Source organism: Bombyx mori, chromosome 13, assembly GCF_030269925.1.
Source record: "Bombyx mori chromosome 13, ASM3026992v2".
NCBI classification, from domain to species: domain Eukaryota; kingdom Metazoa; phylum Arthropoda; class Insecta; order Lepidoptera; family Bombycidae; genus Bombyx; species Bombyx mori.
Window position 1 is genome coordinate 4,597,068 of NC_085119.1, and position 26,850 is coordinate 4,623,917.

At 37.3% G+C, this 26,850-nt stretch overlaps 1 long non-coding RNA gene across 3 annotated transcripts; it reads right to left on the minus strand.

The window, feature by feature from the left end:
* Positions 1–617: 617 nt before the first annotated feature.
* On the minus strand, positions 618–26,850 carry LOC134199957 (uncharacterized). 3 transcript variants are annotated; one of them, XR_009974654.1, is made up of 4 exons: positions 26,648–26,844; positions 24,499–24,566; positions 3,558–3,813; positions 618–1,035 (listed from the first exon to the last, which is right to left on the minus strand). It is a non-coding gene; the product is annotated as an uncharacterized LOC134199957 (long non-coding RNA). The 3 variants fall into 3 exon arrangements; XR_009974653.1 differs by lacking the exon at positions 24,499–24,566; XR_009974655.1 differs by lacking the exons at positions 618–1,035; positions 3,558–3,813 and adding an exon at positions 23,461–23,874 and having other exon boundaries at positions 26,648–26,850.

Here is a 26,850-nt window from a genome sequence, read left to right on the forward strand (position 1 = left end):
TCTGTTTTATTCGCTTCGTTTAGCGTGTGACAGCCACTTAAGCTAATTTAAACAGTTCTATGCCTCTTACTCAAGCGATATATCTTGCAGTTAGTTCACTAGTCAGCAGTCAGCAGTCAGTTGTTCGAGATGATACCAGCATCTCGTTTTTACCATCGCACCGCCCGCCACCGGAGTAGAGTTCATCCATACTACCTGGAGCCACTGCGGTCATCCACAGTGCGTTTCCAGAGATCTTTTTTGCCACGTACCATCCGGCTATGGAATGAGCTCCCCTCCACGGTGTTTCCCGAGCGCTATGACATGTCCTTCTTCAAACGAGGCTTGTGGAGAGTATTAAGCGGTAGGCAGCGGCTTGGCTCTGCCCCTGGCATTGCTGAAGTCCATGGGCGACGGTAACCACTCACCATCAGGTGGGCCGTATGCCCGTCTGCCTACAAAGGCAATAAAAAAAAAAAAAAAAAAAAAAAAAAACTCTTTACCATACAATATAAAATGTCACTTCCTGATTTTTTGACTATTCTTCCATCTAGTCCAATAGATGAACCAATACTGTCCATATGTGTGAGAGTTTGTTAAATCTATTTGATTTTTTTTTAAATTCTTTAAACTTATTATTGGATTGTTTTGTGAAAATGTTTTTAAGCTTATAAATGCAAATTTAATCATACGCTTAGGTACATGTGTGAATTATCTGCTGAATGACTCAATTTCAATTTAAGTTGGAAATAAACGATACGAAGTAAATATGTAGATGTATGTATACATCATTGGAAATTATAATTGAATTGTTTTCTTAACCTGTTTCTATCCTTCCCGCAGTTAGTTCAATGTAATTGAAGATTTGGCTTCAGCAGTAGGTTCCCAATTCCGAGTATTTCTGATTTCACATCCGAAATACCCAATTTTTTAACTCCGAATATAAGTTTCGTAATTGGTTTTGAAAAGTTTCAGGATCAAGCCTGTTCAGTTTAACTTCGCTGTGATAAGTATGTACTGTGTCGAAGAACACGAAGACAGCTCTTGGAGAAAATCCTGAAACGTGATTACAGCCGGGGCTTTCATTTTCATTTCACGAGATTATTATTTATTGAAAAGTGAAAAATTATGTTACGTTTTCATTTCGATAATTGAATACGAATGGCTTGGAAATAAAATGTAAATGGCTTACTTTGTAAGGGATTTGCATTTTTTTTATTAGAAATAATTTCATCACAAGAAATCTGTGGAATGATTAAGAAATCGTTACACGAGTAACAAAACACAAGATTAAATGCATAATAGTTAATTTACTATGGGATTGACAACGTAACTAAATGATAACAGTCAATTAATCAATATGCTAATGTAAAATTGTAACGATTTGTATTTAAAAGCAGTTAATAAAATCGAATTATTCTAAATTTTTTTCTATTGTCTTTGTAGGCAGACGAGCATACGCCCCACCTGATGGTGAGTGGTTACCGTCGCCCATGGACTTCAGCAATGCCAGGGGCAGAGCCAAGCCGCTGCCTACCGAGCCAAGTCGCTGCCTACCGAGCCAAGCCGCTACCTACCGAGCCAAGCCGTTGCCTACCGTACCAAGCCGCTGCCTACCGAGCCAAGCCGCTGCCTACCGAGCCAAGCCGCTACCTACCGAGCCAAGCCGTTGCCTACCGAGCCAAGCCGCTACCTACCGAGCCAAGTCGCTGCCTACCGAGCCAAGCCGCTACCTACCGAGCCAAGCCGTTGCCTACCGAGCCAAGCCGCTGCCTACCGAGCCAAGCCGCTGCCTACCGAGCCAAGCCGCTACCTACCGAGCCAAGCCGTTGCCTACCGAGCCAAGCCGCTACCTACCGAGCCAAGCCGTTGCCTACCGAGCCAAGCCGCTGCCTACCGAGCCAAGCCGCTACCTACCGAGCCAAGCCGTTGCCTACCGAGCCAAGCCGCTGCCTACCGAGCCAAGCCGCTACCTACCGTACCAAGCCGCTGCCTACCGAGCCAAGCCGCTGCCTACCGAATACCAAACTAAACACCAATGCCACGCGTATTTTTTTTAAAATATAATCTATGTTTAGCATTTAAATTATCGTAACTCCAAAAGATGTTACTCGTTACATTAGTTGAGTTTCGTGAAGTTTGCGGAAATTTAAGGTAAAAATAGTTTAAAACCTAAAATTGTTTGCTTGCGTATTCCTAATCATCTTATATTAGAAGACATCTGAATACATACATATATGAGAATGTCTATGAGTCTCCAATGTATCCGAAAGTAATTCAAAACCAGTACGAAGAGATTGCATTGACGCTACGAAAACTGGTAATAGCAGTTGTGTGTTCGTTTAAGGTTTAAAATTTGGAAGAAATAGTTTTTTGGAAGGTTTTTAATGCTTTAGTAGGCCGACGAGCTGGTGGTGAGCGGTTACCGTCAGTCATGGATGTCATCAGTGTCAAGGGCACAGAGGAGCACTTTCCCCAAGCCTCGTGGCACTGCCGATAGCGTTCAGGAAGTTCATTGGACGGAAGTTCATTCCAAAGCCAGATAGTATTGAGCAAAAAAGATGTCTGGGAATGCACTGTGAAAAAACGCAGCGATACTAGGCAGTATGGGTCGAATTCTGCTTCGATGGCGGGTGGTGGGAAAATGTTTCTTTTAAGAGACTACTTATTATGAGGCTATCGGTGTCCATAGATATCTCAAATGAAACCGAGCACGGCTGTTGAATCTGTCCACCTCGAATTATTATTTCGAGTCTATTCAAGATCTTGCCTATTCAAGATATGCATAGAAGTCTGCTACTACGAAGCGAATATCATTTTTCCGAGAAAAGGGCCAATTTTGATATTAAATCGAAATTAGCCGCATTTATATCACAACCAGAAATTATACGTTTCCTTTCTTCCTTCTCGAGAATTTTAACCGAATTACCAAAGTTTAGAATGGTATTACGAACTAATTAACGACCATTAAAGTTAGAACAACGTCGACGTTTCCATCGCTAAATACGGGTAATGGTTTTATCAACTCGCTTTTATAATTGCGCTTGGAATATGTTTAAGTTAATTTCAACTTAAAAAAGTTATGTTCTGGAATGTAATTGTGCGATTTGGACTTTTCAAAATGCACAATTTCAATTTATAATTGTTTTGTTTTTAGTTGTTTTGAAAAGTATCGATAAAAGTTCAATGATGAATAAAAACTAATTAAACAGGCTTCTACCCAAAATAATTTTTTGCCAAAGGTAAAAAGAGATTTTTGTCGAAGCGATTTTTGCCGCACGCGAAATTTATTAGTTAACAAACAGGTGGTTTGAATACCAATCGTAAGCCTAGTGCAGCTCGGTCAAGTTCTAAAAGGCTTGTTCTAATAATTAAAATACATTGTATATTTATTTAACACCCAGTATATTTTCATGTTTTTGCCTGTGACTTCTCAATTAGGACTTGTGCTGTACCATACTATTGGTCTACTTATGACTGTTACTACTGTTGAACTCGACCGTGTTATCTGTGATATCCGTTAAAAGGGTGAAACGTTTCGAAGTTATATTGTTTAGAGGTAGATTAGATCACACTACCCTTATTGTTACTCCCAGCCCGTCGACCGTGGGAACCGGTGGTCGTGTCACCGGCAGCCGCTGGTCCGACGTCTAGGGGACGTCGGGATGGATGTAATATACTCTGCGTAAGCCCTGTCCCGCCGTCTCAATAGCTCCGACTGGGCTCCAGCCCGGTCCGGGGTAGGGCGCCGGCTGTGAGCGGCAGGAGTTTTCAGTGAGGTTCAACTCCCACATACCCCACCCGCTGCGTGGATGGGGATCCGACGATTTTATGCTGTGGAAAAAAAATCCTTATGATAAGTGATTATACAAGTTCATAGGAGCAAAGTGGCAAAAAATATAGCTTTAAATAATACTTTTTAAAATTGTTCTAGGTAATATTTGCAGCTTAGCGCAGTTTTGCTCCTCGCGTTCCCGCAACGAGACGACAGATGGTCTAAAAAATTTTTACCCTGCCCACCGTTCACTGCATATTTTACGAGGGGACGAGAACCTTAAAGTACTTTTACGCTAGATAAAACGATTTCCCTTCGCATTGAACTTCACAAAAACTATACGTTCGGACTAATGGAACGTTAAAGTTGTTAATTCTACCGATTCGTATTAGTCGATTGAATCTGGAGCTTTAAATATTACACGATTCGTTTTACATTCGATTGGCAGCTCGAGAATTTTAATTTTATCGGTTTCTTTAATACTAAAGTGGTGAATCCGAGTCACGTCACATATGAAATACGCATTCATCAAAGCTACTGGCGCGTTACCTATCGAATACCATACGTGAATATATTGAATGCGAAAAAATTCTTACCGAGCTATTGATTGAATCGGTAGGTTGAACTAAGTAGCGGAAGGTAGTTGCTAAGTTTTTTTTTTTTTATGATTGAAAGATTGCTGGTGAACCGGAGGCCTTACCAGTTTCACCAGGACGGATGGGCGAGCAAAGGCTCAGCCAGGAGGAATGGGATTTGCTGACAGCTCCCCGAGCGCCTCCGAAGGAGACTTAGCAGCTCAAGAACAGCTGCTAGGAATCGCGACCCGCTGAGAAGGTCCGGCGAGAAACTCAGCGAGCTGATTCATGGGTTAGGTTGCACGTCGAACACTTTGTCGAGTTCGACGAGTACGGTTACCGGGGTCCCTAAGCCTGCTGTGTGTTGCTATGTGCTGCTAGTGCTAGAGCTGAAGGCGTCAAATGCAAAGGTTATTGGATCGGATGGATCCGTAAGGACGTGTCTAGGGCGTCGACGGTGACTGGCTTCTGCGTGATCAGGATACGGGGAGTAGTCAGCAGCGGCAACGATAAGGCGATTATCATGATGCATGGCTTTATCGGAGTACCGTTCCGACGCTGACTTCATGTATTTCTGGATTGATTCGAAGGTCGTCGTGTAGGTCAATGCTCCTCACGAACCACGGAGCTCCGACGGCTAGCCTGCAAAAGCGGGATTGTAGAGATTGGAGGGTGTCTATGTGTGTGCGGGCCGCGTGAGCGAACACCACACTCGCGTAAGTCATGACCGACCTTATGCGAGTTTTGTAAAGGGTCACCTTGTTCCGAAGAGACATTGTACTCTGCTTACAGATCATGGGGTAGAGTCTGCTGCCAAGTTGTGCTTCTGATACTGTGACTGTCCATAAATAACTTTGAACGCCTTTTTTTGCCTACCTTTGTGACGGCTATGCTAGCTTTACCAAACGTGTATGTAGCCCACGGGGCTCAGTCTGGGAGACTTTGGTAACATCTGCAATTACGAGTCGTATGCTCGTCAATAATTCATTTACTGTCTACTCTTTTGAACGATGACGCTGGATATCCATTTAATACATCATCTTTGAAGTCGTTTGCAGATAACAATAGTCTGTTGTTTTCAGTGAAATCTATAACTTCACACGGAGGCTTTCAAAGAAATTACAAACTACAAACCTAAGAGGCAGTGTATATTTTTGTATAGCATTTCACGTCACATGTCACGGGAAGCGTTTTCGTAATGACTCGCGATGTGCGAGTTAAGGGCAAGGTTGACTTTTAATAACGCTAATGGATACAACGGCCCTACTATTTGTCCGTGTACATTCGAAGAAACTTTTCCTAAATCACAGAATTATTGATGGGGGTGCCTTAGTTTTCGGAATAAGCGTGTTATTCGTCTTACTTAATCCGATTGAAAAATAAAACTTTGTTTTGTCAACTGTATCTTATTTGAAACTACTGTGGTAGTGTAGTGGGGTAGCGTATTATTTATTGGATAGCAAGAAAAAGGAAATTACGAATACAATTATTAAGACTAAAAGTATTATTACCTATTTATAATTAATTTCTAAACTATTTCGCGGATGATGAACGAGCTTATGGCTCATCTGCTGTTAAGTCCTGTTAAGTGCTGCCACCCATACCTAATATATGGGTTCGAAATGGGACAGTTCTCCTAATGAAGAACGGTGTAACGGTAACTGTTACACCCACCGGCAGCCGCAGTAGAGAGAATGAGATCTTAAAAAAATTTACTCAGGGCGCCTTTTAAAATAAAAGAATGAAATGCAGTCACACAAAAATTAACATATATTAGACAAAACACACAATATACAATAAAAATAAAACTTAAACTACTTAAACTAGATTGTTACAACATTAGGATTATAAAATTCTTCTTCTTCTTCGTCGCTTTCTTCATTGCTGAAGGTCGTGTCCCTGAAACTTGACCGTTGCCTGTCTCGTGAGCTGTTTCCATCTCGTCCGGTCCTCAGCTGCTCGAATGGCGGTTGCGACTGGCAACCCAGTTAGAGCGGTTACTTGATCACACCAACGGCTAGGTAATCGGCCGCGGGGTCTCTTTCCTTCTACTTTGCCCGTCACAATCACTTTGTCCAATTTAATTAATTAATATTAAATTAAATTGGAAATTAAAAATTAAAATAAAAATTAACGGAGGGTAATTAATATGTATATTCTGCGATGAAATATTAAAGTATAAAGTTATACGTATCTTTTGGTAAAATACGGTGATTCAGAAGTTTCAGATCTTGGGTCTATTGATGTTACACCAGTTCCTTCGCGTCAGTCAGAAAGTACTCAGATCAGGAGAACATTCCGGGACGTTACGTACCACGGAGCGTATTCCAATTTAGAAAAGTCACGATTTACGGGACTATTGGAACCCTATAAAGTATTAATTATTCACAATAAATTACATGGTATGTTACAGATTAAACATATGAATAATTAAACACTTACTGATAAATCAAATCGGGCACTAATAATTGACTTGAATGTGAAATATTCTTGTACAGTTAATTATGGATGTGTACAGTCTTGACTTTTCCTTTAAATATTTGGCGCGGCTTCAGAATGAGGCGCTCCTAGCGCATCCATGCCTATTTAAATAAAATGGGAACAATAGATGTTCCGCTGGAGGGAGCACGTGTCAGATTGACTTACAACAAAATTATTTATATTAGCAATACGGCTGTTCCACCCTTCAAATATTCAACGAGTGCACAAAAGGGGCACGGTGCATAAGGAATGGCGAAGTCTGGTGAAGCGCACCACCACCCGAAATTATGACCACGACCACTCTGCCAAGAGTGCGTCCGGCTGAGAAGAAGAATATACTGAGACGGTTGAGAAGAATTTTACTGGTGGTAGGACCTTTTGTGAGTCCACGCGGGTAGGTACCACCGCCCTGCCTATTCCTGCCGAGAAGCAGTAATGCGTTTCGGTTTGAAGGGTGGGGCAGCCGTTGTAACTATACTGAGATCTTAGAACTTATATCTCAAGGTGGGTGGCGCATTTACGTTGTAGATATCCATGGGCTCCAGTAATCACTTAACACCAGGTGGGCTGTGAGCTCGTCCACCCATCTAAGTAATAAAAAAAATTCCTTAACAATCGTTTACAAGTAGTAGGAGCGGTTGAGGGTGTGTGAATCGCGTGAGTTCCATATAAGGTCACGGGCTGAAGCACTTACCTATCCAAACGGTCTCACGTCATACAGACGATGTTTCACTTCATTTTATTATGGTTTATATTTAGAGAAACAAATAGTTATGATGCCTATCTCTGATTTTATCGAACCGATTGACAGCAATAAATTAATAGTAGCTTTTTGGGTTTTGTATAATATTTGGTTGACATTGTGTCTTTTGAACTATGCCTTAAGAGTGAAAATTAAATAGAGGTGTTTAAAAACTTTGCTTAGACCCTTTCTTTTGTTGGTTTTTATTACCAAAAATGAAATGATTAATTGATTTAATAAAATCTAAGTGATAGATATAGGCAGCCATTGATGGTGAACATTGATTTTTTGATGCGAATAAAAACTATTAACGTACCTTTGTGATTTGTTGTTGTTCTTTAAATTAAGATAATCTCCATAGACATAACCTAAGTTTCTTGACGGGTCTTCTCAGTGGGTCACGATTCCGAGCCGCTAGTAGATTCAGAGAAGCACTTCTCTTGCTTGCATAATGTTAGCAAGTTCTCTTAGATTGAGTCCCGTGAGCTAATCTACCGCGAGTTTTTTTTTATTTTTTTATTGCTTATTGGGGTGGACGAGTTCACAGCCCACACACTTGAATCTGAAACGCATTACTGCTTCACGGCTGAAAAGGACAGGGTGGTACCCGTGCAGACTCACAAGAGGTCCTACCACCAGTAAAAAGTAGTTGGAAATAAAGAGTAGTTGGAATAGCCGCTTAGGTTGCCAACGATTAATTAGGGAAAAAGATAATTACACACACTTGATATTTCAAAATAATAATTGTCAAATACAACACAACCCAAATTCATGTTCAAAGAAAGTTGAAGTTAGCGAAAGTTTGCAAGAAAATTCAAATTTTCTTAAACAGTATGATTGATTTGAGTTCGTATTTAAATAAGTCGAACTTCGACGAGTCGTTGGAGCTTACTAATCCTTCCAATTCAGAATTTTACATAAGTTATGCTGAATCATCATTTTAATGAAAATTCGTTATTTTTCTTTTCAATTTAATTGTGTTCAACATTTTTCTAATAACGTTTGGGTGAATTGTTCAACAATAACAACAGACGAAAAAAATCGAAGTAGTTATTTCGTTTTACTAACTCTAAGAATACTTAAAATTACTTATTTGTTAAAATAATTAAGTTAGATCAAACTTAATTCAGATTCTGAAATCTGAGATTTTTTTTAATAATTGGGAACCAATATGAAGTTTATTGTTTTAGTTAATGGTTGAAAATTCATGGCGATGTAATTATAGTTTCAGTTCAAAGCATTTTTTTTTGTTATTTATTCATTATTGTAAACAGATTTTTTAATTAAAAGTATACATATGTTTCAAGTAAAAAAATAAAATCTATAAAGGCGAGTTTAAATCATTAATCAGTCTGTTACAGTTTGTAATCAATTTATATAACGAGTGAATTATTGTAACGTAAAAATGTTCTATTTTTAATTGAGATTTAGAAAAATTAGTATATATTTAAAACCCGCTGAGTTTCTCGACATATCTTCAGTGGGTCGCGATTCCGATCCGGTATTAGATTCAACGCTCTGCTCTTGCTCAAGCACTGCTCTTGCTAAGGCTAGTGTTAGCAATTCTTTTAGGTTGAGCCCGTGAACTCATTTACCGGTCCGCGTGAACTTGGAATAGCCCTTTAGAGAACTAACGATTAAGCAATTAATACAATAATCCCGCGAAAGTATATCTTTGTAACAAAGAGCCTAAGTACTATGCTGAGGTCTCCATAGTTTCAATATCGAAAACACGATATTAGCAGTGTCCTTGTAAGAAATGAGTTCGGTGACCTTCGGCCTTAAGCTGTTACATGTCTATTAGTGAATAATGGAGGCCATCGAATATACGGGCGTGCCTATTTATCGTGTTCGTTACCAATACCGTCCACGATAGATCTAATGTAAGCACGTTTTTATTTTGTTTTTTCTGGCAATAGCTTCGTACGGCAACTATCCACAGGTGTGGGCACTATTAGTACACTTTACTGTTAATTGAACGCGTTCTATTGGCTCGCCTTAAATGTAACCGTTCGTTTAGTAAATACCAGAGCTCATAGATATCACGACGTGAGTGCCAACATCTATTTTGAGACATGAGGTCGAAGTTTCAATTACAATAACAAAACACTTCTTCAGCTATTTGAATTGGATAAACTTAATTGAAGTAGATTTCATTAGAAGCATAATAATAATAATATTGTTGATACTAATCTATCTATCTATATATATATAAATGAATTGCTGTTCGTTAGTCTCGCTAAAACTCGAGAACGGCTGGACCGATTTGGCTAATTTTGGTCTTGAATTATTTGTGGAACTCCAGAGAAGGTTTAAAAGGTAGATAAATATGAAAATGCTCGGAATTAAATAAAAATAACAATTTTGTTTTTCCTTCATGTGTCCCCCTTCGGACGTATTTCTTTTGTTTGTTTTAAGTTTATTTTATACAAAAGTTTAGGTATTTTATTTATCTATTGAGGCACTATGAAGTCTGCCAGGTCCGCTAGTATCAAATAAAGCGGACCTTTAATTACAAAGATAAAAGTCGCGTATTAAGTTAATGTTACTTAAACCCAATAACTTTTCATCCCTCGATAAAAGAGACAAGAGATATTACCGAAAAAATAAAATTTATTAAAAGCTTGCAATATCTTTATAAATATATTTCTTTTGTGCGTGTGTTTGTCACTGAACTCCTCCTAAGCGGCTGGACCGAATTGAATGATTATTTTGTATGCATCAGCCCGGCAGATGGCGCTGCAGTCGGTATTTAGGTTATTTATCTATGTATCTTTCCTAGATATAACTTATATGGAACAACAACGTTTGCCGGGCCAGCCAGTTTTAATGTATTATAACACAGACAATTTCACCGCACCACGTACCTACCTGACAAATATTTTGTTTCGTTTATGTAGTACCTTCCAGGAGACTAAAGTAGCCGTACGTAAAGCTACAAAACACGTGTTGAATTATTCATGCGGCTCGCCGGTGGCTTTGGCGGTCTCTCATTCAGTTAGTGCTCACGACACCCGGTCAAGTTACCAACGTTCATACTGAAGATTTATTCACACTGGTCGTGGTGTTTTCAGTAAGACGGTATTTTGGGTATGGGAATTGGGTAGGAAGCATAGGCCCGTAATGTGGCTCATAGATATCAGCAACGCCACAGTTACAGTCAAACCGGTACTTCCAACTGAGGAGTTTTTTCAAATCAATTTTATCGTGCTCGGAAAAAAACTATTGATGAGGTAATTCCATAGCACTGTTCTATCAGCCCACAGACGTCCACTGCTGCATATAGGTCTTCCCCAAGTCTCGCCACAAAGATCGGTCCTGCGCTGCCTGCATCCAGCAGATCCCCGCGAATCTCAATAGGTCGTCGGTCCATCTTACGGGAGGCCTACCCACGGTACGTCTTCCGGTACGCGGTCGCCACTCAAGGAATTTCTGGTCTCAACTTTCTACGAGCAATTTGCCCTGCCCACTGCCACTTCAACGTCGCAATTTTACTGATAATAAATTAATACAAAAATCTTTTTTAATTCCCTGTTGGATTCACATCAATTAAACGGCCGCTGTAGAACGCGTACACTATATAAAATTGTACCAAAAAAGTTGTGGAAAAAGTGCAAAAAGAGGGTACATCTATACTTCTATACTAATATGTAAATCTACAGTAGTTTTTTCGGATGTTCCGTTATAACTACTGAACCATGCATCCGATTGACTTGAAACTTTGTATTCATGTAGAAAATACATGTACTTAATTGATTATATGAGTGTTGGACTCACTACACCAGTTGCGGGGGCCTTAATGATGAGAATCTTTGTGGGGGTGAGAAATAATAATGTAAATATTAAATGCCCAGCGAAGCGGACGGGTACAACTAGTATGTTTATGTAAGCTACTGTTCTTTAATGTTGCCGCTGAATCTTTTGTACAAGTCAAAATAAGCGCGAACCGATCGTTGAATATAAAGTAATGTATGTAATTTTTTTCTTTATTTTTTCTTTCTTACAGTTTACTACTTTGATATTCGAAAGTTAATAGGCTCCAGTAATGTGGTCAAATTATACTTTCAAGGGCTCGTGGCGTATAGCTCACGATCATTACCAGCGTAAGACGAGCTGGGTCAAGGGCATATGTCGGTTTAAGGCAAAATTATTTCTTTAAAAATTAAGGATTAAAGAGATTTAGCTATTTTTTTTAAGTAAAGCGACCATTAAAATAAAAATGCTTTTAATTAAATTTCAAAATTTTTAGTACATTACCCGCTGCAATTTTTACAAAGCTATTTTTTTTTTCGGTAGCTATTCTCTACACCCTGTATAAATAGGGCAAACAGCAGTTGCGGAGCTGCTTAAAAACATTTTTGGAACTAAGTCCCCAATTCCACCACCCGGCTATAGAATGAGCTCCCCACCACGGTGTTTCCCGAGCGCTATGACATGTCCTTCTTCAAACGAGATTGGGGAGAGTATTAAGCGGTAGGCAGGGGCTTGGCTCTGCTCTTGGTATTGCTGGTCCATGGGCGACGGTAACCACTCACCATCAGGTGGGCCGTATGCTCGTCTGCCTACGAGGGCAATAAAAAAAAAACAATTAGACTCTTCGCATAAATCTTAACATAATTTTGGCCTTCAAATCTACGTTAAGATTATTCATTTAAATACATTGAATATATGAAAACACAATTCGCCTTTTCGCGTTAAACGTGTACAATTTCCAAAAATACTCGAAATTGAGTTAATATGCGGAATCATTTGGTATCTATCACCAGTATTTTTCTCATAAATACTGTCAAAAGAGCGTAGTTTAGTTTTAGTTTTTTTTTTAGTCTATCTATGTTTCGAATACTATTTAAAAAAAAAACATAATTTTATCTTAATTTAAAAGACAGAAGATAATGTAACTGGTAAAAAATAAAAAAATAAATGCTGCAAAGATGTTTAATATTTAAAATATTACACGTTAAACCTTTAAAACACTCTCCTGTTGAATTAGTAAGTTTTGAGATTGTACAGTTTTAATGCGAGAAGACGAATTCTTAAGTTATGATAAGTTAAAAGAACGAAGAAAATTAACGCCCCGACTTCTAACTTCCAACCTCGCGGAGACAGCCCGTTAAGTAACATTGAATAATGCATGAGCCCCTCCCACCGAACTGAATAATTTCACGTACAAATGTGCTGAGTATTAATTTTCAGTATGCTTCGGCTTCCATCAACGTATAGTTTTATTGTAATTATATGAGCAACGTCGGACCGACTTGTTTTTTTATTGTTTAGATGCGTGGACAAGCTCACAGCCCACCTGGTGTTAAGTGGTTACTGGAGCCCATAGACATCAACAACGTAAATGCGCCACCCATCTTGAGATATAAGTTCTAAGGTCTCAAGTATAGTTAAAACGGATGCCAAACCCTTCAAACCGAAACGCATTACTGCTTCACGGCAGAAATAGGCGAGGTGGTGGTACCTACCAGCGCGAACTCACAAGAGGTCCTACCACCGGTAAAAACTACGACTAGAATTAAGTGATTTTTTTATTTTGGTTATAAGTACATTTTTAAATTGTAGCAACTTTAAAATTATCAGTACGATGGTTCATATCTCTGTATTGATACAAAATAAAAATATTCACGTTTTGATTTATTGGTTGGTGAAGGAAATATTAAGAAAACGTGTCGTATTACACTAGAAACGGATGAAAATGTTTAATAGATTATCGTCCAAAATCCGACAGTGGCAAGAGGAAATTGTGGTCTCAATTGAGACCGCAAACTTGAATAATTTAATTCGTGCCGTTGTCATCAGTAAAATGAACACGGTATAATCAATATGTAGATATGTATTTATATAGTAAATACAGTCTAGAGTTCAGTGCTTATATACATTGATGAATAAATGTTAGGGGTACCAGAGGCTGACATACATACTTATACATATTTTATAAATTCATTTGATTATATTGATAAAAAGCATCCAGATAAAGAGAAAAGAGACCTGTTCATCACAAGAATATTTTCCCGATGTGGGAATCGAATTTTTTACTGGTGGTAGCATCTCTCGTGAGTCCGCACGGGTAGGTACCACCACCTTACCTATTTCTGCCGTGAAGCAGTAATGCGTTTCCGTTTGAAGGGCGGGGCAGCCGTTGTAACTATACTGAGACCTTAAAACTTATATCTGAAGGTGCGTGGCGCATTTATGCTGTAGATGTCTATGGGCTCCAAAAACCACTTAACACCAGGTGGGCTGTGAGCTCGTCTACCCATCTGAGCAATAAAAAAAAATCTACGACCGTCGGTGCATCAGTCAGGGGCGCTAACCATTGCACCAACGACTCAGTCGGCTATTCATTTATTTATTTATTACTAGCTGACCCGGCAGACTTCGTAGTGCCTCAATCGATAAATAAAATACCTAAACTTTTGTATAAAATAAACAAAAGGAATCCGTCCGACGGGGGACACATCAAAGGGAAAACAAAATTGTTAGTTTTATTTACTTCCAAGCATTTTGATATTTATTTACCTTTTAAACCTTTTCTGGACTTCCACAAATAATTCAAGACCAAAATTAGCCAAATCGGTCCAGCCGTTCCCGAGTTTTAGCGAGACTAACGAACAGCAATTCATTTTTATACATATATAGATTAAATGTACCCAGAAATATTACAAAAGGTAGGTGGACAATTTAAGCTGCATGTACCAAAGGCGAACTTAGCATAGATTTGTGTTTTTTTCGCCAACCGAAAATATAGTTGTAAATGTGCACAATAAAACATTACAAATATACAGAATAATAATAATAATACTAAGATAAAGACCGCTAAAGTACATATTTTGTCAAAAATAACAAAAATTTACGAATACTATGAAATAAAATTTATGTGAGTAACAACATGTACACCAAACATATATGCGAATATACAAACTCATTAAATAGCAACTGCAACAATAACAGACGGCGCTGGATCGTCAATATTTTAACCAAATTTCCCTTATATTTTATAGCATAAGTCCACAAAATGAAGATATATACATTCTTTACCAGCTACAAACTTAAACCTTTTTTAAGGTTTGAATAAAATCGAACGTTTTACTTGAGATCTTAACTTAACTGCCATTTCAAAAAGCTGAAACCAATATCGCAATTGGCACCAGTATTCTGCGATCGGAAATAAAGCTACCGATCAATTTCGTATATACTCCACGTTCCTCAAACGCGTGATTCGAATTGCTGCTATACACTACAGCGCAAGAAAAGTATGATCACGATATATTTCGTAACATAAAAAGGAATTTCGCAAGACTTTTAACGTTTTTGAAATAACAATCGCATTTAATACAAAAGTCCTATTCTCATATTTATATATGTAGTAATTTCAAAAATAGTGTAAAATATATTTTATTATAAAAAAAGCATGGGGGTGCAATGCAAAATATTTATAACTAATAACGCCATGTTATTAATTATAAATATTTTTCTGACAGATATGAGTAGAAGAATTATTATTTCCATAAGATCTTAAAAAGCACACCACACTTTTTTTTTAAATAGAATATATTTTACACAATTTTCAATTTAAGTTTATTAAAATTTATTTTCTATTTTTTAGTTGAATTTTATATAAAGCGTGTTTTTTAGTTTTTTTAAACTATTATTTATTTTTCATTATTTAGTAAAATTTTCTATAAAAGTGTAATTTTTAAAACTATCAAGTACTTTAACATCAATTCCTGCCTTATCGACTATAGATAAAAATTATATCAATTGGCAAAAATCTTATTCTGCAAATTGAATAATGGAATAATCTTATCAAATTAGTGTATTGTCGTCGGTCCTCGATAGATCTACAAAGTTCGAATGACATCTGGCCGTTTAAAGTGGGTCAAAATCGCGTCTAAAGGAGTCAGTTACAAACATACAAACAAGTGAAGCTAATTAATATAAAGCGTGTAAAAAAAAGAAACGCAGTCTTAAGAATATTTCACTAAGTAAGGACTCCGTGTTGTAATTAATTGATTAAGTCAAATACAGTATCAAAGGCAAAACTTTCGTTTCCTTTATACGTTGCCGTCATATAGCGGTGGTCACAAGTCGAAGTTGATTATGATTCTCATCTTGGAGCTGAAATAAATAATCCACTATATATTTAATGAAAACGTATATGTGTCTCTAAACTGATCTAAGCATATAATGATGCTCTCACCAATATTATAGGGCTGAAACGATTCAAATGAAGGTTTTAGTGACAGAATAAAGTTAATAGTTGGTTGAAAGCGTTTAACTAGTTCTAGTCAAAACAATTTTTCGCATCTCTCGATTTGAAGCTTGAGAGGAAAAAATAACGTTGCGTAATTTTTTCCTAGCGCTGTTTTTATTTTTTACTCATGGTAGAGCGTATTGTGTGATCGCACAGGTGGGTACTTCCACTCTGCCTATTTTTGCGGTGAAGCTATCGTGTCTCCTTCTCTTCCGCGCGTCTTTTCCTCATTGCTGAGGGTCGTGACCATCATGTTTAGAAAGGATTTTATTTTTTACTAGCTGACCCGGCAGACTTCGTAGTACCTACCTACCTCAATCGATAAATAAAATACCTAAACTTTTGTATAAAATAAACTTAAAACAAACAAAAGGAATCGGTCCGACGGGGGACACATCAAAAGAAAAACAAAATTTTTATTTTTATTTAATACCGAGTATTTTGATATTTATCTACCTTTTAAACCTTCTATGGACTTCCGCGAATAATTCAAGACCAAAATTAGCCAAATCGGTCCAGCCGTTCTCGAGTTTTAGCGAGACTAATGAACAGCAATTCGTTTTTATATATATATAGATTGTCTTTCCAGCGTTTCTGACCATTGGCTGTGTAAAACTATCGTGTATTCCGGTTAAAAAAGCGGGATAGCCACCACGCAATACAATTCCGATTTTGACGTCATATCGCTGGGTAGCTCTGGCACTCGCGTTATGATACTTAAATATGTTCCGGTAGCAATTTAATAACAGGCAGGTTTGTCAGCTATCGAGAACAATAAAAAGTCCGTGGAAAAAGTACAGAAAATAAACTTTAAAGCCAGTGCAAGTTAATTATTTGCCGCTGCAAATGTAGGTATTTTGCGCAGTTCAACTAATTCTTTTTACATTCCATTGTGGACTCCTAATTCATTTAGTCTCAATCAACTGAATTTGAACTTTTGTTTGTCTACTAGTTTTACATTTACTTAATGAAAGTGAACGTGATTCGTATTGCAAATAGCTCTGAAGACTTCACATATCTTCCCAACTTATAGTTGACAGCTTATATGACGACGCTTGCAGCTGAAAGTAAGTATTTTACTTTTTGACGAAGCATGTTGCTGATAACTTTATTTCTGTAATCTGACGAAGCATGTTGCGGATAATAACATGTACTTTTAGGTTAGGAATATTGTGTTCTTTTTTTTATAATAAATAAATAATGCCTAACTTATAGTTTAATCGAAAATTGTTAACATGACTCCTTGATTGCGGTTAAAACTTCAACAAACATACTGAAAGCGACCTTTTGACAGTGCCAATGAAATTAGCTAGTTGCTGACAAATAAGGACGAACCGCGTTTCCCTAAACTCAAGGTCACCTTGTATTCAGTGGTGACTGCTCTTATCACCCACTTCCCTAGACGAATCCTGATTGATCCTCTCACGGTGCTGTTGGAAGCTAGGAATTGTAATATTAGCAACAGCCAATGCAAAGGTCACCGAACCTCTTGAGGTCGTCCAAGAATTTATGTGACGCTTGATAGATTCATTTGCGAATCAGTTGACTTTGCACTGTAAAAATTCTACCCGTTCTTGCGATCCCTTGAGTTCACTCACCCGTCACGGCTAAATCGGAAATTTCTTCGGGTCACCAGCAATACCTCTAGGTATCTCAAAAAAGAGAATTTAGCGCAAGAAATTGGCAGGATGATAGTAACTTATTAAAATTAATTTCAATATTAAGTAAATATTTCTAGAATGGTTGTAATGTACATAATCGAAAATCTATATAAATAAAAATGAATAGCTGTTCGTTAGTCTCGCTAAAACTCGAGAACGGCTGGACCGATTTGGCAAATTTTGGTCTTGAATTATTTGTGGAAGTCCAGGGAAGGTTTAAAAGGTAGATAAATATGAAATGCTCGGAATTACATAAAAATAACAATTTTGTTTTCCCTTTGAAGTGTCCCCCGTCGGACGGATTCCTTTTGTTTGTTTTAAGTTTATTTTATACAAAAGCTTAGATCTTTTAACTATCGATTGAGGCACTACGAAGTCTGCCGGGTCTTTTAATAAATCTTCTTAAAATATAAAAGTATCTTGAAGCTTTTTATTAATTGTAAACTCTTTCTAAGTTATAAAAATATATTATACTATGAAAATTAGATTAGAGCGCCCTGAAATTCATTTCAAGAGAGTTTCAATCGGTTATTTAAAAACTTTACAAATTATTTGTTAATACATTATACATTAGGACACTGTTTTAAAGATTTATAAGTATAATTATGAGACATTAACAAGACTAATTTTATTATTATCCGTCGTGGCTTTTGCAGAGTGAGAAACTGGTGCAATTTATATTATCCTTTCCAATTACCCCGAGTAGCGTTGCAGTACAGTGTCGTGAAATAAAACTGAACGAATTATTATTTGTTAGTTTTATTAGTGTACTTCATATTATCTTAACTTGTTTTGTTTTAAGTTGATATGGTATTAAGATTGTGTGAAAACATTAATAAAACAACATAAATAATAATGCACCTATCACAGTACGAGAGTACACAACCTTGGTTGACTGGTGAAGAGAATGCCTCAGCCAACATGTCCGCTACTGTACTTTTGTGCATAAAGCTAAATAAACAAATGAATTATTAAAATTTTGCATTGTACAATAAATGCTAAGAGAAATAAAAAGATTATGTCATTTTCCTTATATCAGTCTCTAGATCTCTCTCTAGATCAGTTTCTATTGCACAGTATAGTTTTCTCATAATCATGTAGCAATCGAACAAAAAAGCACCAAAGTTTAAAAGGTAATAAATTCAACCAATGTAGTTTCACATCGTCTTAAAATGCAAGTGACCATTTTCTATTTGACAAGCAAGCAATCACTTCTAGTTTCAATATCCTGAAGAACTATCAAACTTGCTTCGGGCCAATTTCGATCTGCCGCTGCCAGCCGACTTTTGGAATCGCCCATAAAAGTTTTCGGGAGCTACTGAAATGGAAACTGTCTTCCGTGGAAAATACGTTTGTCAACCTGTTCTAAATCTATCGAGATTCCAGATCACTATGCATATAATGAAATTGATATCGATCGACTGCTTATCTAGGCGTTTTCACACTTGAATCTTCTTAAAGGCTGGTTGTATCAATTTGAATTTTTAATCGTTTCAGTATTTTTGTTTACTCATTAGTATTTGATAGTTTTTTAATTAATTTGTTTCTATATTCAAACCATGAAACTACTAGTTATTATAGAATCAAGATCTCTGTTTTCAATGAGTGAAAACACAACCATCCACTCTCGATCACTGTGTCTCTGATAATGTTATGCCTGTACTAATGGAGTGTATTTGAAGTGAGTTCATGTCAATATGTATTTGTGATAAGAAAACCTTTTTACTAATAAAACTGCGTTATGATATAGCAAACACGGACACATTTCTATATAGGAGTTTTTTTTGTGAAAAATTACAGCTCTCATAATCTTATCTGACATTATACTTAAAAACTGCTTACTGTCTGTGAGCACTACTGAACATACTAGGTCAGAAATTATATCGAGGAAAGTAACTAATGAGTATGATATCGCCAATATAGTTTTTAAGACAAATACCCGACATTCTGCTAATTGAATCTGAAGTGCTTATCATATTCATCAAAAATTACTATTTATTTGATAGACATTTATTTCGGCCACAAGTGTAGTGAAGAGATAAAGTGTCGTTTATTATTGAACGAACTAACGGACAATTCGCTTTAGTTTTAATTGCTTTTGGAGTGATAGGTGGCGCTTTTGGGGAATGGACCAGGATTTTCTTACTGAATCAAACGAATAGAGTTTACCCATTTGTTTGACTTTAATTAGAATAGAATCAAATAATCCGGGAGCAGCCATTCGATTATAGTTTGCCGGTAAAGTGCACTGATGGATTGCGAGTTTTGTGAATTGTGTATCTCAATTAAAAAAACATTTATTTAGAGAATATTAATAAGGTATTTCATTTTATTAGACACTTTTATTTTTCTTATCCTCATTGCATTTTTTGTTTTTATTTTGAATGCGAAAAAATAATAATAAAGTAATGCTAACATTTCAAAATAATATTATAGAAACACAAAAAAAAAAATTATAAACGTTCAATACTGAACAGTCGTGGTTAGGATTTATTCCTACGCTACATAGTATCGAAAAACACAAACAAGACAGACTAAGTACACCAAGAACCCAAATTCTAATTAGATCCCGATCGATAATCGAAAACCAGATCCCAAGTTACAATAATTAAAGTATTTAGTAATGTTAATTTAGTAACCGACGAAACGATCTATATGTTGGCGTGGTTTTGTATCTTATACGAAGATTGCATTATGTATAAAACTAGTGACATTAATTTGTTTCTTCAATTTATTTTTATTTCGCAAATTTCATAAAAGTAAAAAATTCAAACTGAAAGATAAAAAGGAAAAGATAAACAATAAAGCAAAGAAAAAGAAATTGGAATCTTTAAGAGCTTTCGCCGAATCGGTCCCGGGCATTATTATTTAGGAAGACCGCGTGATATTGTTAAAAAATAAAAGACGAAGTTTTAGCTGAATTAAAGAAGTTTTCCAACTTGTTGAAATCAGACGACACAAAACGGCACTTGAAGTTTTACAAGATATTTTTGTAGGAGAAACAAGGGAAGTAATCTAAAATGTGTTGTAATATAACGAAATAATCTTCTAGAAGGGCCGTTTTGCATAAAATGTTTAATCATTGCATTATTTTGTGACAGTAACGGTAATTATAAATTAACTATATGCGGACTCACAAGACGTCCTACCACCAATTATTCTGCACTTTTTAATAATTTTGCTTTCTCTCCAAATCATTACATTCTTTATCGCAAAAATAGGAAACGACTTGTCGTTGCCGAGTGTTATGGCATCGATGCTCGGCGACCAAGAGTCGTGGAAGGCGATGCTCGACTTCTGCGAGTGCACCATCTCGCAGAAGGAAGCGGCGCGGCGCGTTAGAGACGCGCAAGCCCGCTGCCGTCGAGCGGGGGCCAGGGAGGCGGATCTCGCCCAAGCCCTGGCCCTCTAAGTGTTTCGGGTCCCCCTCATATGTCATATGATATGATGGAAGGCCGGCTATCCTCGACCCGCGCTGGTTCTGACCCAGCGGGGTATTCCGTAGGATAGCTCACTCTAACCGGCGCCATCTAGGCGGGCTCCGGATAGCCTGCCGACCGAGAGGGCTGGTGGTCGTGGCGCCGACGACCGCCAGTCCGGCGTCCCGAGGGGGAAGGTAATGGGAGAGATGTGCTCCGCACTAAACACTTCACTTTCCCCCCTTTGCCTTTTCATGAGTTCTAAAATTTCAAAATTAACTAACTATTGCACTTAAATTCCACATTGATATTTTTATATGTATTATTAATGGTGTGCAACTTTCCGAGAGAGCTGCAACCTTTGCATCTCGCGTGTTTCCACTGAGGCGTTTAAATAGCAAGAAATGTATGTCACAGAATCTAAGCTTTGTGCTTGGGCAATAGGGTTGAAGTTAGTCTGACGGTGAGATACGAGAGACTTGACGAGGCGACCAGCGGCGTTTCACGGCCAGTGCACTGACTAGCCTTGACGATCACCACATTGATCAATAGACAAGAAATAGATGACACAGCTCGGGAATTTTCCAACCAATATTGTGCCTAGTTCGGATATATCGTCTTTTCGCATTAAAAGTGTACAATTTCCAAAAGTATTTGAAACTGAGTTAATATGCAGAGTCATTTGGTATCACCAGTATTTTTCTCATAAATACTGTCAAAAGAGCGTAGTTTATTTTTTATTATTTTTATGTTATCTATATTTGAATTACTATTAACAAAATCAATAAATAGTTTTATCTTACTTTAAAAAAACAGAATGTAACTGGTAAAATATAAAAAAATAAATGTTGCAAAGATGATTAATATTAAAAATAACACATGTTAAGCCTTTAAAACATCCTCCTGTAAAATTAGTAAGTTTTGAGATTATACATTTTTAATGCGAGAAGACGATATCTTATTTATTTGTTTTTGATATTGCTCAGCGACTTATTTGCTTTGTATTGCAATTTTGTTTTATAACGGCTGTCTCACCTCTTCAAAACGATATGACGGCTTCGCTGCAGAAATATGCAGGATTGTAGTCCATATCCACGGGTATTTACAAAGCGTCTACTACCAGTAAATGCCGTTGGAGATCGCAGTAATCTGACAAAGTTGCTGCCCATTCTTGGGTGGACCCCTTGATCTCCTTACAAAGTGGCGTGGGGCTCTTTATTCTAGATCGTTTATTACACATTTTAGATTTTGTTTTAAATATTTGTGAGATGTTTATGTTGGTTGTTTATATTTCTGTATTAATACACTACGTATGTACATATGTGTGTGTACTTCACGTAGGCCCGACTAGCTGTTTCATAACAGAAAAGGCAATATGGTGTAATCCGCTATTAAAGGCTTACCATACGCTCTAACATTAGTGAGCATGCACAGCACAGTGAATAATGAGAATACATCAGTATTGGAACGTTTTTTTTTTCGTGCGACGTACTGTTTTTTGAGGTGACCAATTCTTGTGAACTCTTGTCAATCTTGTGAGGAGCGTAACACAGATATCTAATTTAATAGGTAGGCTAAATATCACTAACTCTCTGCAAACGAACCTCTTTCTACTTAATTATGTTCCGTACAAAATTCCTTAGACAACTCATTAGGCTGATTTGCATAATATTACCTAATCTCATGAAGTACGAAAACTTAAGATATAAATTGAAACTATCTAAAGTATGTATATAATTAGTAATTTTGATGATTGTAAGGAAATCTTTTTGGCTCGGTTCAAGAAAAAAAAGCATAGTACTATGAATATTTTGGTCAGCTTAATCCTGGGTTTATTATTATATTTCCGACATTTTGTACAGTTTTCATGCTTTATATGACTATTTTCTGTTAAGAGTCTTATATGGTGCGTTTCCGTGACATTTCTAAAACGTGTTCATTGATATTTAGATTACTTTCCCAGTAACAAGCATATTTGGAAGTCTTTTAGTTTGTTTGTTTTTTCGAATTAGTGAATATAATTATGTTACTGATTAGTAGATCTTAAATGTACTGGTTTTAAGGCGTATTGTAAGTTCAAGCCCATCTGGCCTATTTCTGCCGTAAATTGTTTGGAGTGGTTTAGCAATACAATTGAGACCTCGACCTCAGATCTCATGTCTCAAAGTCAGCGGCGACCGTTTATGCATAAATAATAACAAATCATAAACCATATTGCTCGCAAAGTACCTACAAATAAATTTCATTAATTTACTATAACAAAAAGACCCACAGCTTCGACTGCTTGAATTCTCAACAGCTGATGAAGATAAATTGACGTATTATTTCTCTTCCTGTTAATAAATCATAAACGTCATTGGAAATAACCCCGTCCATATTTATTGGTTGGCATCACCGGAAACTCGAAGGGTGCCGAGATTGAAAAGTTTATCGCTCCCCGCTTTCATCATTCAAGAGTAGACAGAAATTGAGTTATCCAATGGGCATTATAACTTTTCTCCGAGGGAATGCCGTTAAAAAAAGTTATTTACGTAACGAATTACTCATTTTGTTGATGAGTAAAGTGGCTCATTTTTTCGGGACACTTTTCTTTATTTCAACAAGGCTTATAAACAAGTCCAGTTTTACGTTTATTTTACGTTTGCCTGACTCGGTGGTCCAGTAGTTAGTGGCTCTGAATGTTGCACCGAAGGTCGTGGGTTCGATTCCCGCATCAGTAAAAGATCGTGTGATGAATAGGTTTGTTTGCCCTTTATCTGGGTGCTTATGATCTATATTATCGGTCCTTCGTACCCATAATGCAGGAAATCCTATACTGTGGCCGGATAACCAGGCGTGGCTTACTTCCAGTTATTATTATTAATATTTTTTAATCCATGTGACAGAAAGCGGTTACCGGAGCCCGTAGATATCCCAACATAAATGCCGTCCACTCCGAGACATTGGATCGAAGACTCAATTATATAGTAGAACATCTGTCCCGCCCTTCAAACCAAAACAAATGAATGTTTAATGACAGAGCGTTGTACTATATGCTCCACCAGTGGAAGTTTGTAGGCGATCGGAATACGCTGCTTCATAGAACGCTATTACCCTTTTTCTGAGTCCTTTGCACTTTTGGCAGAGTGCGTGGTCATAATTTCAGGTGGTGGTGCGCTGCACGAGACTTCGCCATTCTTTTTTTTTTCCTACCTATGCTGATAGCCTTGACGGTCTATTTCAGCTTCACCCTAACGTGTAGGTGAGCTCACGAGGATCAAACCGGAGTGTTGCTAACACTGGCCTTAGCAAGAGCAGTGCTTCGCAGAATCTACCACCGGATCGGAAACGCGACCCACTAAGAAGATCCGGCAAGAAACTCAATGGGCTGTGTCTATGCGTTAATTCGCTCGTCAAGCCCTTCGTCGCAAGTGACGGGTTCGATGAGGACGGTGACCGGTGCTTGTGATACCTAAAAGCACCGTTAATGGATCGGGAGGATCCGTAATAACGTGTTTACCATTCGGTCTACAGGATCGGGTATGTAGTTTCCAGCGGCCACGACAAGAGGGTTCTCATGTCGTGCCGCCTTCTCAAAGTGATGCAATGGTGCCAACTGTAGATACTTACTGAATGAGACAAGTTCCAGATCATCATGGAGATTCACGTTCCTGAACCATGGTGCTCCGACAGCTATCCTGCAAAATCGGGATTGAATAACCTGAAGGGGTTTCAAGTTAGTGCGGGCTGCGTGATCGAAAACTACGCTTGCATACGTCATGACGGGGCGTACGTAGACCTTATTACGGAGGGACAGTTTGCTTCGCTTGGCATTCTTCGCGTAGCGCGGCCTTTCTTGTGCACTCTTTGACGGGAGCCTTTAGAGAGGCCTTTATTTGGTCGGTCCATCGTAGCCTTGAGCTGTCGCCCGGTCTTGTACCCTATTATAGTATGGTACTATATGATATGGTATGGTATATGGGCTATTGCCACTACTCCTGTAATTCCCTTAATCGACGCACACGGGCTATTTTATTGCTATTCTTCTACCATTGAGTTAAATATTTTTCATATCTAAAGGTTAAGTAGTCAACATTAAAATCTATTTTGCACTTTCATTCAACAATACTATTTCCTCACTGGAGAATGGTACTTGAGGGAATATTAATCTTAATATCATACGACATAGATATATCACTGTCTTGTGTCTATATTATTAAATCTTATATATTGTAAGAATTATTATGTAAAACATTTAATTTATGTGGTTTTAATCCATCAGAAGCAAACACAATTTAAGAGTAAACAAAAAAAATACACATGCGGTCTTGTATATTCTGAGTGCAAGTTATGTACTTATCGCGTTCTCGTTTTTTCTGTTTTCTATAATAGATCTTGTTTGCTTAAAAATAGGTACAATGTGCATTTTATGAAAAAATATGGCGTGCCTTATCTTCTGTTATGTGTGTTTTATTTATTTATTTAAAGTAATAACATTTATTATACTTTACGCTAGGACACCTTATCGCTAACACTTTATCTAATTCCAAATTATGCTTTCTGTTAATTTCTTATTACCACTAAATTCGGTGCTCATTAGAACGGCGTAAGCATGCTTCAAAATAGTTCGTAATATATTCATAAAGAAGCTTTTAAGTTTGAACTTCGTGAACATAAATTACATTATTTCAATAGTTCAACTTGAAAGGTTAATATTGAAATTTTGATGTAAGATGTGACGTGATTACTATAATTATGATTTTAAGTCTACTATGTTGTATATACTTATTAAGAGAGTTTGTGTTTTTTTAATGTGTTTGTCCAAGTTCTAAATTCAATTGTACATAGCTAAGGATTTAGGCACAGCTCGAAAAGGAAACAACAGGACCTAACTTTCATTGAACTGGTGTTTATTGGTTGGTGGTGGTGGTGGTTATTGGTTAACTGGTGTACACTGGAAGGCAGATTGGTTCGAACAGTCATTAGGAACTTGAATAAATGCACGATTCTCTTGCAGTTTACGTTGTGGTCGTCAGGTTTTTACTAAATTAACTTTTATTAGACTATAGCTATTGCTAGCAACAGATATATTGGCTGGCCTTCATTTTTGGTGAATGTGGTTTACGATTAAATAACATATCAAACAGACATTAATTTAATGAAATATTTTTTCGACGTTTGAATTAATTGTCTTTTTTTTATTGCCCCTTTAGGTAAACGAGCATACGACCCACCTGATGGTGAGTGGTTACCGTCGCCCATGGACTTCAGCAATGCCAGGGGCAGAGCCAAGCCGCTGCTTGACTGCTTATCAAGAAAGATTATAACAGTTCATTCTGTATGAATGGAAACTACGATCACAATATACGCCCTTTTTCAAATTACGACAAAAATACCTAAGTCATTTTTGACCAAGAAAACTTTAATGTATTGGAGACGTCAGGAACAATAGAATGACAATAAGAAATTCAAGATTAAACGGTAAAATTAGATTAAATTTTGACCCCGACTCGCTAAAACTAAAGAGAATAATACTAAATACACCGTTTTTTAAACCGAATAATAAAAATATATTTATCTAACGGTTTTGTTTGAGCGTATCAGTTGGGCGCATCTTCACAGGCTTCCTGGTCTTACCATGGTCTTACCGGAGTCTAAAGACACCACAATTTTCAATTCTACCGCCTATTTTATGTCAAAAACATGAGGATGAACTAGCAATCTTATTTCCTCAAAACAAAGACTATTCTATGTTCCGAAACATCTTGCTCGTACTTACCATTAAATACGACAAGTCACAAGCTCCGAAAGTGTCATTTATTTATTACATTGTGTCGCAAATAAATTTTTTGCCGAGCAGTAAATTAGGAGCGCATGTTACAGGTACAACATCAATATTAGTCAATGTTTTGGTCTAGACTACATAAATCCGTTTGGAGAGCAAATATAATTTTATATTGTGAAATATTTATCGGGCTTAAG